The sequence below is a fragment of the Zea mays genome, chromosome 3 (assembly GCF_902167145.1).
Source record: "Zea mays cultivar B73 chromosome 3, Zm-B73-REFERENCE-NAM-5.0, whole genome shotgun sequence".
NCBI lineage: Eukaryota > Viridiplantae > Streptophyta > Magnoliopsida > Poales > Poaceae > Zea > Zea mays.
Window position 1 is genome coordinate 24,174,669 of NC_050098.1, and position 14,610 is coordinate 24,189,278.

Consider the following 14,610-nt stretch of genomic DNA (forward strand, 5'->3'; position numbering starts at 1 on the left):
CAAGTTAAGCCTCGGGCGCAACAGGAAGCTCCGCCTTGCCCGACCCCGGGGGCTCGGCCTCGGTCTCGGCCTCGGGAGGAGATCTCCGCCTCGCCCGACCCCAGGGCTCGGCCTCGACCTCGGGCTCGGGAAGAGTCACATCCTCGCCGGACCCTGGGCCTCGGCCCCAGCCTCGGCCTCAAAGGAGCCGCCGCCTCGCCTAACCTCAGGCTCGGATCAACTGCGCCACAAGGGATGCATCATTACCCTACTCCTAGCTAGCTCAGGCTACGAAGGAACAAGACCGGCATCCCATCCAGCTTACCCCGGTAACAGGAGATGGTGGTTTCCCGCATGCAACCATGACGTCGGTGGTTCTCAAGCCCCCTACGGAAGCAAGGAGACGTCAGCAGGATCCATGCAGCGCCAACAGCTGTACTGCTACAGGGCTCAAGGCACTTCTCCGACGACCATGATACTACCTCTATAGGGCTTGAGACGCCCCCCCCCCCGACGGCCACGTTATTATCTGTACAGGGCTCAGGGCACTTCCCTGCCAGCCACGTTAGCTCCCAGCTACACCCCATTGTATAGCTGGGCATCTCCTTATGTCTATAAAAGGGGGTGTCCAGGGCCCCGCGAGGGGAGAGAGGAGGGGAAAAAACGAACAAACGTACGAGCATACGAACACACGAACGCACGGCAGGAGAGACGAGTATACGCACGACAAAGGGACGGGAGAAGACGAGCGGGGGCTGGACCCCCTCTCTCTCTCGCTCTCTCTCGCCCTCCTTCTATCGCAACGCTTGTAACCCCTACTACGAACACCCTGGTGCAGGATAATACAAGGCTCATTCCCCCACTTGTGTTCCATCTCGCACCAATCCATCTGGGCAGGGACACGTAGCAACAAATTTACTCGTCGGTCCAGGGACCCCCCGGGTCCGAAACCCCGACAGGCGCCTTGCTGGGAGATCCAATTTAGTTGGCCTTAGAAGCATTGGAAAACTAGACCTGATGAGCTTTCCAACAAGTGCTTATGAGCCTTCATAGCTTTTGGGAATCAAAAGCTATGACTATTTGTTCTTGACAGTTCTATCATGCTGGACTAGCTCAAACATGATTCTTCTTTCTAATTCACCCTTGATGTATTGTGACCTTCATCTTTGGTGTACCTAAGCAATATCAACATACACAACTTAGGTAGCATAAAATTCTCCTTAGTGTTGAGTTGAAATTTATAAAGTAGTACATGCACCTCTTGTTATATCTTTTTTCGCTTAGCTCTGAGTGACTGGTACAATAAGGGCTTTGGTTGGCGTATAGGTCAGCGAGGTTGGCGTGTTGGTCAGCGTGGTCATATCATTTTCTTCATGTTCAAATTAATGTATTGTTACATGGACAAATCTTGTATTGCAAACATCTCAAGATGGCATCGACCCTTCAGTTGTCAAAGTTTTCGTCGAGGGGCACAAGGGTCCAGATTTGGATCACCTGGAGATTCTATGCGATAAGAATGCAACACTAAAGTTGGTAAGTCCAAATATTGACTCGAGTGTCTAATTTCAATGTTCTCTCTCTCTATCTCTATGTTGGAACTAATGTATTTTTGACATTAATGTTTTGCAGGGTCGCTATATTGAAACTTTACGAGATAAACATGGACAAAACATGGACTGGATGCCTGCCATGTTTGACACGGTGTCAGCTTATGTGTGAAAGGATCACGATGCCCAAGAGGGCGGTGAATTGGGCTTTTCTAAAATTCCAACAAAAATTAAACCCTAATCATGAGCCCAACTTCACCCAAACTACTAGCAATAAGTAAATGCTATGAGATAGACAACAATCCTAAGTCATTGTGACAAATACTAACTAAGCAAATACATAAAGTAATACGCTCAAAGTAAATGTGGAATGTAAAGAAAGGACAAGAAGACTCCCCAATTTTTCTGAGGTATTGAAGAGTCGGCACTCTTCCCTAGTCCTTGTTGGAGCACCCGCGCAAGGGTATCGCTCCCTCTTGGTCCTCGCAAGAACCAAGTGCTCACTATGAGATGATCATTTTCCTCTTCAGCACGGTGGATCCCTCACAACCGTGTACAATCTCCAAGTCGGGTCACCGACAAGTCCTCCAAGGTGATCACCGAACTCCAATCACCACCAAGCCATCTAGGTGATGTCGATCACCAAGAGTAACAAGCTATAGACTTTCACTTGACCATGAGAAGCCTAATGCATGTGGTGTGTGCTATAGGTGGCTCTCATGCGCACTAATGAGGTCCTAACATGGGATTATGATTTTGCTAAACACCTCACTATGCTTTGTGGGCTTGCAGTGCACTAGCAATGAATACAAGTGTATATGGGAAGCAAGACACTAAATGTGGCTGGTAGAGGGGGTATAAATACCCCTACTAACCAAAACTAACTGTTACTGTGGTTACTGCGCATGGGCACACCAGACAGTCTAGTGCGCCACCGATGCGCCAACGGTGCGCAACCAACGGCTAGTTCTAACAGCTAGCCGTTGCTCTGACAGCGCACCAGACAGTCTGATGTCTGGCTAAAATTCGAGCCAGTGAACAACGCGCTCTTGGGTTTCTCGGGGGCAGAGGGCTGCTCCCGGGGCATTCTCGGGCCCACTGTCAGGGGATGCACCGGACAGTCCGGTGCCCCTAGATCAGCAAGTCTAAGTTCTTTTCCTTAGGTTTTTCTAACTCGTTTTCATTCTAACTTGTAAGTGAGTTATAGAGTGACACTTAGCACTAGTTGGAGTGAGAACATGCACCAACACTACACTAGATTTCTCTTGGTCAAGCTACTCATTCACAACCCCTCTTATAGTATGACTAAAATAAAAATAGAAGACCTAACTCTATACCAAGTGTCCACAACTACTTCGACACTTAGAATATGAAGACCTTCATCTTTTGATTTGCCTTTTTCAGCCGTTGCTTCAAGTTCTCATCTGAGGGATTGTTTTCACCATTGTAGCGCAACTTCCTATAATGTGACCTAACTTACCATTTGCTCGGGACTAGTTGGCCTCAGCGATCATCTGCACGGGAGGAAGAGATAATTGAGAAGCAATGACAATGCAGTAGAAGATGTAGTAAATGCAACAAGAATTGCAAATGATGCAATCACAACAGATGATGCAGAGTATGTGGATGCAACAACATGTAATGGCTCAACTTCAATCTAGTCATTTGTTAGGTTTCCAAATGATTCTGAATACACAAGTGATGATTAATTTACTTGCAGGCATACGGTAGTGGCAGGCCTCAGTATTGCATGACTTTGACTACATCAATGAACCCCTCACCTTCACATGGTGAAGCGTCACATGTAAACTTGTGTAACTTGATCAAGTTAGAGTTCTAAATCTTGAACATGAAATTGATTCTCTTGTTATAGGGTTTTAGGACGGGTTCCTATGACCAAGTGATGCCGCCACCGATGTCGTGGGGATTTGCTCCATGGCTGTCTCAAATTCCACCACAGATACCATAGATGGCGTTGTAGATGCCACCGTTGATTGCACCACTCTAGATGCCTTGGGGATATCCTTCTATGGGGTAGTAACAAATGACTTGGGGGACACAACCACCTCCATCACCAGGAGTGGTAAGTTAAGTCTATTTTGAGTACTTTGAGATTTAGTTATGGAAAATGTACTAATTCAAGCTAAATCTATACGGTAACACATGTACTATATCTCTTGTAGGGTTTGGGTCATACTCCAGACGACGCTACGAATTCGTCAACCAGATCTTTAACATGAGTGGCGTGCCTTCTAACAAGCCACCTCAAGAGTGATCTTTGGACTTACAAACTTATGGATATGTGAGTTGCCAATGTCATGTGGACTTGTGAACTTGTGGATGTGATGTCTGGACTTGTGGACTTGTGTTGTGTGGACTTGTAGACTTTGTTTGGATTTTATGTGATGATGTTTGTGATGTTTGAACTATTTCTTGTATGAGATATTGCATGTATGTGACAATGCATGTTTCAAAAATATAGAACTTGTTTTGGAGGCTTTCCATCTAGGGAAGGAGCTAGAACAAGTTTTATATTTTTTTAAAAGATAGATAAGAAGGTCAGTTTCACTGACGTACTTAATGCCACATTAGCTTAAGTTTGTCATGTCTTGACGTACTTAGTGTCATGCGGCATGTCCAGCCTCCTATGGGAAACGCCACGTGGCCGAATTAAGTACGTTAGCCTGCGCAAGCCGATGTACTTAAGTACGTTGGAGGTGACATATTTAAAGCCATGTGGCTTAAAGAGAAAGCTCATGATGGCTACCATGTGGTAGGGATTTAAGTATGTTGGCGAGAGGAAACCGATGTATTTATTGCTAATAAGAACGTTGGTCTAGCCTAGCCCGACTTACTTAGATTAAGTATGTCGGGGGCCAACATTCTAAGTTGCCGAATTACGTCAGGTTACCAACATACTTAAGCTAAGTACATTGGCCCATTAGAGTAAGAACGTTGGTTCCTGATCGACGTTCTTTAAACACTTTCTTGTGGTTAATTCCTTTGGTTATGTTATTATCAAGCACCGAAAAGGGGGAGATTGTTTGGAAAATAACCAACGCCCATTTGATAGTTGAGTTTTGGTGTTTGATGATTAACATAACTATTTAGACTAACATTATTTGCTAGAGTTTTGAATATAGTTCAAAGGATATAACAAGAACTTGGACAGAGGCAAAGTGGTGATCGAGAAGATCAACACTTCAATTAATATAATTGGAGACTCGTTGAAGACCTACAAAATCACCCAAGAGTCCAAGACACAAAATTAAGAAGCATGGACAAAGAGATCTAAAGAAGCAAAGAAAAAAGTTGTTCGACAGCACCGAACATGTCTGACGAGGCACCAGAGGAGTTTCACTATACTAAAGAAAGGGCTACTAGCATAGAGTACACCAGACGGGGTGCCAGATATAGAACTTAGTGAACACTATAGCGTGTTTTGGGAGATTCACAAGGCACCAAATGTGTCTAGTATGCTACCAAATACCCACTAGTAAAGGTACTTAGAGAGGTTGCATAGAAACCCAAGAAGGGCTATAACATTCTAGACTTGTCCGGTGTAACATCAGTCAAAGCATCAGATGCCCAAACTTCAAATGAACATCAACAACTAGAATTCTAATATCTAGCTTATGTGTACATAACAGACCTGTCTAGCGATTGCACTCAACATGTCCAATGAATACATAGAATTTCTATATCTTTTCTTTTTTTCTTGAAAGGTTTCTATATCTTTTCGAATCGCTAGGTTTGGACATGACGCTATATATACCACCCAACTGATCATTTGAGATGTGGGAGATCTAAGGAACATGGTAATAGAGTTTAGGCTCATCTCTAGTAGCTCTAGACATCCAAATGCGCAAATATCAATTGGTGATTAGTGTGGGTCCTTTATGAAGCGATTAGGTTAGTTATACACTTCATAGTGTTTTATCTTGGTTTAGTCCTAGTGATTAGAAGTAAGGTGAGACACACCTCTTACACCTTGACGCTTGATTGTGTTGTTGTAATAGTTGTACCTAGAGAGGCTATAAGTCTTGCAAGGTCAAACCAAATGTGTTTATGGTATGACCGCCGTTGCATAATAGAGAATGAGGACCATGACATTTTGGTAGAAAATTTTAGTGGATACAGCGTGGAGCATATTGGGAGACCACAACTAGAGCACCCCTTGTGCATGGAGAAGGCTTGAGGTTATCAATGAAGTTATCTAACCTTTTGTTGTGATTACGTGGTTTCATTTGAGGTTATCAACGAAGTTATCCGACCCTGCCTCCTGGTTATGTGATTTCATTTGTTCACTTCCACGAGCAAGGCCTCACTCTTCCCCTTCACCCTTTTGTTGTGACCCTCTTTAAGTACCTATGGGTGTACCTTTTGTGTGTATGTCTGTTTTCGTTGCTCTATGCGAGGGGTATCTAGGCGTCAAGCCCAACCTCACCATGTGGCGATACTTCTTCTATGCCGAGCTATTGCGGAAGAGGGAGGAGGAATGGGTAACAGAAGTGAAAGTCGCCTAGAGGGGGGTGAATAGGCGTAATCTGAAATTTACAACTTAAAACAACAATCTACAAGCTGGGGTTAGCGTTAGAATAAAAACCGAGTCTGAAAGAGAGGGCAAAAACAAATCAACCAAGAAATAAGGCGGATGACACGATGATTTCTTTTACCGAGGTTCGGTCCTTGAGAACCTAGTCCCCGTTGAGGACAAAGACCGGGTCTCTTTCAACCCTTTCCCTCTCTCAAACGGTCACCTAGACCGAGTGAGCTTTCTCCTTAATCAAACGGGTCACTTAGACCCTACAAGGACCACCACACACTTGGTGTCTCTTGCTTTGATTACAAGTCACTTGAAGAACAAGAAAGAGGAAGAAGAAAGTGATCCAAGAACAAGAGCTCAAAGAACACGAGCAAAAACTCTCTCTCTAGTCACTAGTTGTTTGGAGTGAATTTGAGACTTGGAGAGGCTTTGATTCTTTTGAATTGTGTCTTGTATTGATTGCACTAGCTCTTGTATTGAATGAGATGTCTGAAAAACTTGGATGCTTGGAGTGGTGGTGGTTGGGGGGTATTAATAGCCCTCAACCACCACATAGCCGTTGGGGAGGCTGTCTATCGATGGGTGCACCGAACAGTCCGGTGCGCCACCGGAAACTGTTCGGTGTGCTAGCCACATCACCCAACTATTAGGGTTCTAAAGATTCTAACCGTTGGAGCGCTGACTTCATGTCACACCGGACAGTCTGGTGCTACACCGGACAGTCCGGTGCTACACCGGACATGTCCTGTTCAATGTCCGGTGCGCCTCTGACGCCTGCTCTGACTTCTGCGCGCACTGTTCACGCACTGTTCACACTTTTGCAGACGACCATTGCATTGGATAGCCATTGCTCCGCTGGTGCACCGGACAGTCCGGTGGCACACCGGATAGTCCGGTGAATTATAGCGAAGCAGCGCCTGAGAAACCCGAAGGTGAATAGTTCAGACTGTACGGCCCCTGGTGCAAATGACACTGTCCGGTGGTACACCGGACACTATCCGGTGGCACACTGGACAGTCCAGTGCGCCAGACCAGGGTTCTCTTCGGTTTCTTTTGCTCCTTTCTTTTGAACCCTAACTTGATCTTTTTATTGGTTTGTGTTAAACCTTTATGCACCTGTAGAATACATAATCTAGAGCAAACTAGTTAGTCCAATATTTATGTTGGGCATTCAACCACCAAAATCATTTATAGGAAAAGGTTTGATCCTATTTCCCTTTCAAGAAGCGTGGCCCATCGGGTGTGCCAGCATCCGCCTCCGCAGCGGAAGGTCGTGCGAGTACATCCCAATTCCCCTTTCCCTGTCTAACAAGGGCTGGCACAGGTGATGGTTCTATCTGTGAGTGAAAGGGAAATGTGCCCTTGGGCCATTTCTAAGTATTTTGGTGATTGAGTGCCAACACAAGTGTTTTTGTGTTAATCTATGCAAAGTGGTGGACAAAGTGCAAATCATGTCAAAAGGTATGTTTTTAGACTTAGTACATTGTTTTATGGACTAATGTATTGTGTCTAAGTGCTGGAAACAGAAAAAATTGGATTGGAAATGAGATGGCTTAGTTCAGCCAAAGTCTGCTCAGTCTGGGTTCACCGGACTGTCCGGTGGTGCACCGGACGGTGTCCGGTGCGCCAGGCTGGCTCTGGCGAACAGGCTGCTCTCGGGACTTCGACGACGGTGTACGGCTAAATTTCACCGGTCTGTCCGGTGGTGCACCGGACTGTCCGGTGAGCCGTTCACAGGCGAACTCGTCGCTCTCGAGAGATGATTAACGGCGTACGGCTAAAATTCACCGGTCTGTCCTGTGGTGCACCGGACTGTCCAGTGAGTAAACAGTCAGCCGGGGCAACGGTCGGCCGAGGATTCCGCGCGTGACGCGTGGCCGTGCCAACGGTCACATTGGTGCACCGGACTGTCCGGTGTGCACCGGACAGTGTCCGGTGCGCCAACGGCTCTCAGACTCCAACGGTCGGCTTCGCCAAATAAGGAAGGATATCTGCACCGGATAGTGTCCGGTGCGCCAGTCGACAGAAGGCAAGATCTGCCTTCCAGAATTGCTCTCAACGGCTCCTAGCTGCCTTGGGGCTATAAAAGGGACCCCTAGGCGCATGGAGGAGCATACCAAGCATTCCTTGAGCAATCTTGATCACTCACACTTCATTCTTGCGCACTTGTTCGACATTCTAGTGATTTGAGCTCCGTTCTAGTGTGCTAGTCTTTTGAGCTTAAGTCTGGGTCTTGTGTGTGCGTGTTCGCTGTGATCTTTGTGTCTTGTGTGAGTTGCTAATCCCTCCCTTGCTCCGTGCTTCTTTGTGAACTTCAAGTGTAAGGGCGAGAGGCTCCAAGTTGTGGAGATTCCTCGCAAACGGGATTAAGAAAAGCAAGCAAAACACCGTGGTATTCAAGTGGGTCTTTGGACCGCTTGAGAGGGGTTGATTGCAACCCTCGTCCGTTGGGACGCCACAACGTGGAGTAGGCAAGCGTTGGTCTTGGCCGAACCACGGGATAACCACCGTGCCATCTCTGTGATTGATATCTTTGTGGTTATTGTGTTTTGTCAAGACTCCTCTCTAGCCACTTGGCAATTATTGTGCTAATACTTAACCAAGTTTTGTGGCTTAAGTTTCAAGTTTCATAGGATCACCTATTCACCCCCCCCTCTAGGTGCTCTCAATTGGTATCAGAGCCGTTCTCTTCGCAAAGGGACTAATCGCCCGAAGAGATGGATCCTAAGGGGAAGGGAATCGTGATCAACGATAAAGAGATGGAGTCCTTCGTCAACGAGCCGAAGGATGACAAGCCTACCGACTCGGGCTCTGGTCACAGACACAAAGATGGGAAGAAGAAGAAAACGAGACGCATCAAGGAGATCGTCTACTACGACGACAGCGATGAGTCTACTTCTTCCCAAAAGGACGACGACCACAACGACTACGAGAGAAGGAAATCAGTTAATTCAAACTTTTCCTTTGACTACTCTCGTATTCCGCAAAGTACAAATACTCATTTGCTCTCCATTCCACTTGGCAAACCTCCTCACTTTGATGGAGAGGACTACGGATTTTGGAGCCACAAAATGCGTAGTCACCTGTTCTCTCTCCATCCGAGCATATGGGAGATTGTGGAAAGTGGAATGAAGTTTGATAGCTCGGATAGTCCTATTTTTATTAATGAACAGATTCATAGAAATGCACAAGCTACTACTGTGTTGTTAGCCTCCTTGTGCAGGGACGAGTACCATAAGGTGAGCGGCTTGGACAATGCCAAGCAAATCTGGGACACCCTCAAGATCTCTCATGAGGGGAATGACGTCACCTTGCTCACCAAGATGGAGTTGGTAGAAGGCAAGCTCGGAAGATTTGCAATGATAAGGGGCGAGGAGCCAACTCAAACATACAACCGGCTCAAGACCCTTATCAACAAAATAAGGAGCTACGGAAGCACGCGATGGACGGACCACGACGTCGTCCGCCTAATGCTAATGTCCTTTACCGTTCTTGATCCACATTTGGTGAATAATATTCGTGAGAATCCTAGGTACACCAAAATGTCGCCCGAAGAAGTCCTTGGAAAATTCGTAAGCGGGCGAATGATGATCAAGGAGGCGAGGTACGTGGACGACGCACTGAATGGTCCAATCAATGAGCCTCAACCTGTTGCTCTTAAGGCAACAAGAAGCAAGGAGGCGTTACCTAGCAAGGTGGCGCAAGTTGAGGCGGCAGGGCTAAATGATGAAGAGATGGCCCTCATCATCAAGCGCTTCAAGTCGGCGCTTAAGGGTCGCAAGGGACAGCCAAGCAAGACCAAGACAAAGGGGAAGCGCTCATGCTTCAAATGTGGTAAGCTTGGTCATTTTATTGCTAACTGTCCCGATAATGATAGTGACCAGGAAAAAGGGAACAAGAGGGAGAAGAAGAAGAATTACAAGAAGGCCAAGGGCGAGGCACACATCGGAAAAGAGTGGGATTCGGATTGCTCCTCCTCCGACTCAGACAATGAAGGACTCGCCGCCACTGCCTTCAACAAGTCATCCCTCTTCCCCAACGAGCATCACACATGCCTCATGGCAAAGGAGAAGAAGGTATGTACTCGAGATAGTACTACTTATGATTCTTCTAGTGATGATGAGTCTAGCGATGAGGAAATAGATTACTCTAGCTTGTTCAAGGGATTGGATAGAAATAAAATTGATAAAATCAATGAATTGATTGATGCCTTGAATGAAAAGGATAGACTTTTAGAAAAGCAAGAGGATTTGTTGTATGAAGAACATGATAAATTTGTAGAGGCACAAAAATCCTATGCTTTAGAAGTTAAAAGAAATGAAATGCTTTCTTATGAACTATCTACTTGTCATGAAACCATTTCTACTTTAAAAGGTGTTAACAATGATTTAAATGCTAAATTAGAAGTAGCAAATAAACCTAATTCTTGTGTAGAACATGTTATGATTTGCACTAGGTGTAAAGATTTTGATATTGATGCTTGTAGTGAACACCTCGTTTCAATTTCTAAATTAAATGATGAATTGGCTAGTCTTAATGCCCAACTTAAGACTAGCAAAAGTGATTTCGATAAGCTAAAATTTGCAAGGGATGCCTACACGATTGGTAGACACCCCTCAATTAAGGATGGACTTGGCTTCAAGAGGGAAGCCAAGGACTTAACAAGCCATAAGGCTCCCATCTCCACCAAGGAGAAAGGGAAGGCCCCTATGGCTGGTAGTGCTAAATAGAACCATGCTTTTATGTATCATGACAGGAGACAATCTAGAAATGCTTATAGGAGTTATAATGCATATGATGCTTTTGATTCTCATGCCATGTTTGCTTCTAGCTCTTCCTACGTGCATGATAGAAATGTTGGTAGGAGAAATGTTGGTCATAATATGCCTAGGAGAAATGTTGTCAATGTTCCTAGGAAAATTAATGAACCTTCTACAATATATCATGCTTGCAATGCTTCTTTTGCCATTTATAGAAAGAATAAGAAGGTGATTGCTAGGAAGCTAGGGGCCAAATGTAAGGGAGATAAAACTTGCATTTGGGTCCCTAAGACAATTGTAACTAACCTTGTAGGACCCAACAAGAGTTGGGTACCTAAGACCCAAGCCTAAATTTGCCTTGCAGGTTTATGCATCCGGGGGTTCAAGCTGGATTATCGACAGCGGATGCACAAACCACATGACGAGGGAAAAGAGGATGTTCTCTTCCTACGTCAAGAATAAGGATCCCCAAGATTCAATAATATTCGGTGATGGGAACCAAGGCAAGGTAAAAGGGTTAGGTAAAATTGCTATTTCATCCGAGCACTCTATTTCTAATGTGTTTTTAGTTGAGTCGCTTGGATATAATTTGTTATCTGTTAGTCAATTATGCAATATGGGATATAATTGTCTATTTACAAATGTAGATGTGTCTGTCTTTAGAAGATGTGATGGTTCACTAGCTTTTAAGGGTGTACTAGACGGCAAACTTTATTTGGTTGATTTTGCAAAAGAAGAGGCCAGTCTAGATGCATGCTTAATCGCTAAGACTTGCATGGGCTGGCTGTGGCATCGCCGCTTAGCACATGTGGGGATGAAGAACCTCCACAAGCTTCTAAAGGGAGAACACGTGATAGGTCTAACTAATGTACATTTCGAAAAAGATAGACCTTGTGCAGCTTGTCAAGCAGAGAAACAGGTGGGAGGCTCTCATCACACCAAAAATGTGATGACAACATCAAGACCCTTGGAGATGCTTCATATGGACCTCTTCGGACCCGTCGCCTATCTGAGTATAGGAGGAAGTAAGTATGGTCTTGTTATAGTTGATGATTTTTCCCGCTTCACTTGGGTATTCTTTTTGCAGGATAAATCTGAAACCCAAGGGACCCTCAAGCGCTTCCTCAGGAGAGCTCAAAATGAGTTTGAGCTCAAAGTGAAGAAGATAAGGAGCGACAACGGGTCCGAATTCAAGAATCTTCAAGTGGAGAAGTTCCTTGAGGAGGAGGGGATCAAGCACGAGTTCTCCGCTCCCTACACACCTCAGCAAAATGGTGTGGTAGAGAGGAAGAACAGGACGCTCATCGATATGACGAGGACTATGCTTGGAGAGTTCAAGACCCCCGAGCGTTTTTGGTCGGAAGCCGTGAACACGGCTTGCCACGCCATCAACAGGGTCTATCTTCACCGCCTCCTCAAGAAGACTTCATATGAGCTGCTAACTGGTAACAAACCCAATGTGTCTTATTTTCGTGTATTTGGGAGCAAGTGTTATATTCTTGTGAAGAAAGGTAGAACTTCTAAATTTGCTCCCAAAGCTGTAGAAGGGTTTTTATTAGGTTATGACTCAAATACAAAGGCGTATAGGGTCTTCAACAAATCATCGGGTTTGGTTGAAGTCTCTAGCGACGTTGTATTTGATGAGACTAATGGCTCTCCAAGAGAGCAAGTTGTTGATCTTGATGATGTAGATGAAGAAGACGTTCCAACGGCCGCGATACGCACCATGGCGATTGGAGATGTGCGGCCTCAGGAACAATTGGAGCAAGATCAACCGTCTTCCTCAACAATGGTGCATCCCCCAACCCAAGATGACGAACAGGTACCTCAAGTGGAGGCGCATGATCAAGGGGGAGCACAGGATGTTCAAGTTGAAGAGGAAGAAGCACCTCAGGCACCTCCAACCCAAGTTCGAGCGATGATTCAAAGGAATCATCCCGTCGACCAAATTTTGGGTGATATTAGCAAGGGAGTAACTACTCGTTCAAGATTAGTTAATTTTTGTGAGCATTACTCCTTTGTCTCTTCTATTGAGCCTTTCAGGGTAGAAGAGGCCTTGCTAGATCCGGACTGGGTGTTGGCCATGCAGGAGGAACTCAACAACTTCAAGCGCAATGAAGTTTGGACACTGGTGCCTCGTCCCGAGCAAAATGTTGTGGGAACCAAATGAGTGTTCCGCAACAAACAGGACGAGCACGGGGTGGTGACGAGGAACAAGGCTCGACTTGTGGCAAAAGGTTATGCCCAAGTCGCAGGTTTGGACTTTGAGGAGACTTTTGCTCCTGTGGCTAGGCTAGAATCAATTCGTATTTTGCTAGCATATGTCGCTCACCATTCTTTCAGGTTGTACCAAATGGATGTGAAGAGCGCTTTCCTCAACGGGCCGATCAAGGAGGAGGTGTACGTGGAGCAACCCCCTGGCTTCGAGGATGAAGGGTACCCCGACCACGTGTGTAAACTCTCTAAGGCGCTCTATGGACTTAAGCAAGCCCCAAGAGCATGGTATGAATGCCTTAGAGACTTTTTAATTGCTAATGATTTCAAGGTTGGGAAAGCCGATCCAACTCTTTTCACTAAGACTTGCGATGGTGATCTTTTTGTGTGCCAAATTTATGTCGATGACATAATATTTGGTTCTACTAACCAAAAGTCTTGTGAAGAGTTTAGCAGGGTGATGACGCAGAAATTCGAGATGTCGATGATGGGTGAGTTGAACTACTTCCTTGGGTTCCAAGTGAAGCAACTCAAGGACGGCACTTTCATCTCCCAAACGAAGTACACGCAAGACTTGCTAAAGCGGTTTGGGATGAAGGACGCCAAGCCCGCAAAGACTCCGATGGGAACCGACGGACACACCGACCTCAACAAAGGAGGTAAGTCCGTTGATCAAAAGGCATACCGGTCTATGATAGGGTCTTTACTTTATTTGTGTGCTAGTAGACCGTATATTATGCTTAGCGTATGCATGTGTGCTAGATTTCAATCCGATCCTAAGGAGTGTCACTTAGTGGCTGTGAAGTGAATTCTAAGATATTTAGTCGCTACGCCTTGCTTCGGGATCTGGTATCCAAAGGGGTCTAACTTTGACTTGATTGGATATTCAGATTCCGACTATGCTGGATGTAAGGTCGATAGGAAGAGTACATCAGGGACGTGCCAATTCTTAGGAATGTCCCTGGTGTCGTGGAACTCTAAGAAACAAACTTCCGTTGCCCTATCCACCGCTGAGGCCGAGTACGTTGCCGCAGGACAGTGTTGTGCGCAACTACTTTGGATGAGGCAAACCCTCCGGGACTTTGGCTACAATCTAAGCAAAGTCCCACTCCTATGTGACAATGAGAGTGCTATCCGAATAGCGGAAAATCCTGTTGAGCACAGCCGCACAAACACATTGACATCCGGCATCACTTTTTGAGAGACCACCAGCAAAAGGGAGATATCAAAGTGTTTCATGTTAGCACCGAGAACTAGCTAGCTGATATCTTCACTAAGCCTTTAGATGAAAAGACCTTTCGCAGGCTGCGTAGTGAGCTAAATATCCTAGATTCGCGGAACTTGGATTGATTTATAGCATACATGTGATTATGCCTTTGATCATGTTCCTTATGCATTTTGTTGCTTACTATGGTGCTCAAGTTGTACAATCACTTCCCGGACCTCACAAGTCCTTGTGCAAGTGATGCACATATTCAGGGGGAGTTGTGCTACAACTTGACCCTTTGAGACTAACCGTTTGCTTGAGTTTGCTTGTTTTAGTCTCAAAGGAGGTTTGAAAGGG